General features: G+C 46.4%; 1 long non-coding RNA gene across 2 annotated transcripts; it reads right to left on the bottom strand.

The window, feature by feature from the left end:
* Positions 1 to 1,001: 1,001 nt before the first annotated feature.
* LOC103629292 (uncharacterized) lies at positions 1,002 to 1,697 on the bottom strand. Of its 2 annotated transcripts, none has more exons than XR_554278.2 (3): positions 1,624 to 1,697; positions 1,461 to 1,537; positions 1,002 to 1,267 (listed from the first exon to the last, which is right to left on the bottom strand). It is a non-coding gene; the product is annotated as an uncharacterized lncRNA (long non-coding RNA). The 2 variants fall into 2 exon arrangements; XR_554277.3 differs by having other exon boundaries at positions 1,073 to 1,129; positions 1,624 to 1,689.
* Between the last annotated feature and the right edge of the window lie 798 nt (positions 1,698 to 2,495).

Below are 2,495 nucleotides of genomic sequence, written 5' to 3'. Positions count from 1 at the left end.
GTTAAATAATCCCTTCAGACTTGGACCAAGCAGATCAATCACCATGACATTGTACTGCCCCTCCACCCCAAACCACTTAAGGTGTGGAATCCCAGCTGCAAATCAGGGCATAAAAGAAACAAATCAGTAAAATACCAGTGTAATTGGCTAACTAAATCCTACTGTGGTTGCACTTACTTCCACCCTACAATACTTAGTTTGTATAATAACACATTAATTGATCTGTCAATTAATCATGCCACTAACTTAAATCATAAAATGCCATTAGTTTGGCATCACGCTGTAGAGCTAATTTAATGCTTATCTGTCTATGGATAGTGACATTCATGTACCAATGCCCAGTGTTGAAAATAAGAACATCATGGAAGCTACATGCCTCTACCCATGTTTGGTCAGGAATATCCACATCAACTTTGTAACCTTGCTTATATCCAAGAGATTCTAGAGGGACTCCATTTGTATTTCTTGACCACCTACAAAATGAGTGACATTGGGGTTGATAAAAAAATGACCAATAGAAGGGCAACAGTATCCTACCATGAAAGAAAATGTTCTGAATCAGCATTTAATTAACATAAAAATCAAAGGAATCAAATAGGCAAAACTTAAGAAACTTTGTGACTGATAAGAGCACAGTTCTATTAACATTAATCCGCTATTGCTTAAACCAGGTAGCGAGAATGGTTGACTGGGAGATAGTTCAATTTCAGTGCTTCCAAGTTACACCTAGAGTTGTAAACTGAAAGCAAGATATGCAGAGCTGAAATAAAGTTCTGGCATAAATAACAATACAAGCAGGCCATATGTCCGAGTAACCATTTTTTATGCTAGTATTAAATATGCTTACTTATTCACAATTGCACGACACAAATATCAGTAGAATGTATTCCCAGTTCACACTGGTAACCTACACAAAGCAAATGTCGACCAGTAAAAAAGTTAGGTATTAGTCTTCCAAAACTTACAAAGTACCTCTTGCTGAATCTAAAGCACATAAGGAGTAGCAAAAAGCTAAAATGACTTTAGTGATATTTGTGAGGTAACACCAGAAGGGGTTTACCAACGATGTTAACTTTGGGATTGAAGAGCTATGTTCAGATCTCCTCCCTGTAAACCCTTCGATTATGACCTGTATAGACAGATGGCTAATAATAAGTCAACAATTTTTTCATGAAAAATGCCACCAACTTATTCAGTGTCTAGCACCTTCCTGGAAATATTTATTAGCAGAGCGAACTCTTCCTTTGTCTTTTACTAAAGAATGCAGCTACACGAATAGGAGCAAAAGGAAAAGGAAGAATTGCAGTTAAATTTATGGGATTCTATGTAGTTCATGAACATAGGAGCACATACACTCATGGACGTCAGTTCTTGTTAGCACAACAATCTGCAGAAGGACTTTACAAAGGAATTCTTGATACACCCTTCAGATTTGAATAAGTTGCAATGTCGATGCATACCTAGCAATCTCGATGCAAGGCGGGGAGTACGCCTGGACATGGAGTCGTCCTCTTCGCCATCAATCTATCTGCTGGATCTGAGCACCTTCGACATGAATCCAACCACCACTGAGACAAATCTACCTGGTGGCTAGATTGAAGGACCAGAGGCTCGAATCCGTACCTTGCACCGTCGATGGATGCCGGTGGAGCAGACTTGGAGGCAATGTCGTCCTCATCTCCACGGATACAACGCGAGGCACTTATGGCAGTCTGATGTCTGCCACTCTGCCGGCGGCACTAGCCCTGTCTGTTGTACGCACAGGCAGGCAGACCGCAGATCCGAGCAGATCAGGCAGCCGTCAGGGCAGACAGGCACGACGCACGGCAACCACCCATGTGCCCTCTCCTCACAGAGTCGGAGAACCGGATGCCCTTCTTCTCCGCATCACCCACTTGTTGTGCCTCGGCCCTCCGCAGGCGGGGCAGGGTTCTGCATTGCCCATGCGCCTCGCCACCACACCACTTGCTCGTTCCCAGCGGTCCAGTCCCTTCCCCTCCCCGCCGGCGACATCTCTGCACTGGAGTAAGAAATCCTTCTACCGGTTGCGCGTGGATGGATGACGAATATGCGACTCGCCGCCACGCCACTTCTCACTTATTTCGGGTTGAGAAAGAAGAACAAGCTGATAGTCGGCGCCATTCATCCCGGCTCCTTCCCCCCGCGCTCTTCTGTGCTCTCCTTAGATTCGCGGACACTTCTCAGACGCACCCAAGGCCCCGCCACCGACACGTCGGTCAGATCCGAGACGCTATCCCGGTGGCGGTGGCACAACGCGCACACCCAATGCGATGTATTGCGACGGGAAGAGGGACCCACGACGTTATACACCCAATGCGGTGTATAACGTCGTGGGAGGAGGTGGAGAAGTTTCTTTGGAGCAGAGGTCGAGGGGGAGGAGGGACGAGAGGGCCGAGGGAGGGGAGAGTGGGAGCAAGGGGGCACAGACCAGTCCAAACCAAAGGAAAGCACGCGTAGGCGCCGCGATTGAAGGG

The sequence above is a fragment of the Zea mays genome, chromosome 6 (genome assembly GCF_902167145.1).
Source record: "Zea mays cultivar B73 chromosome 6, Zm-B73-REFERENCE-NAM-5.0, whole genome shotgun sequence".
In the NCBI taxonomy this organism is placed as follows: domain Eukaryota; kingdom Viridiplantae; phylum Streptophyta; class Magnoliopsida; order Poales; family Poaceae; genus Zea; species Zea mays.
This window is presented reverse-complemented; position numbering and strand designations above follow the sequence as displayed.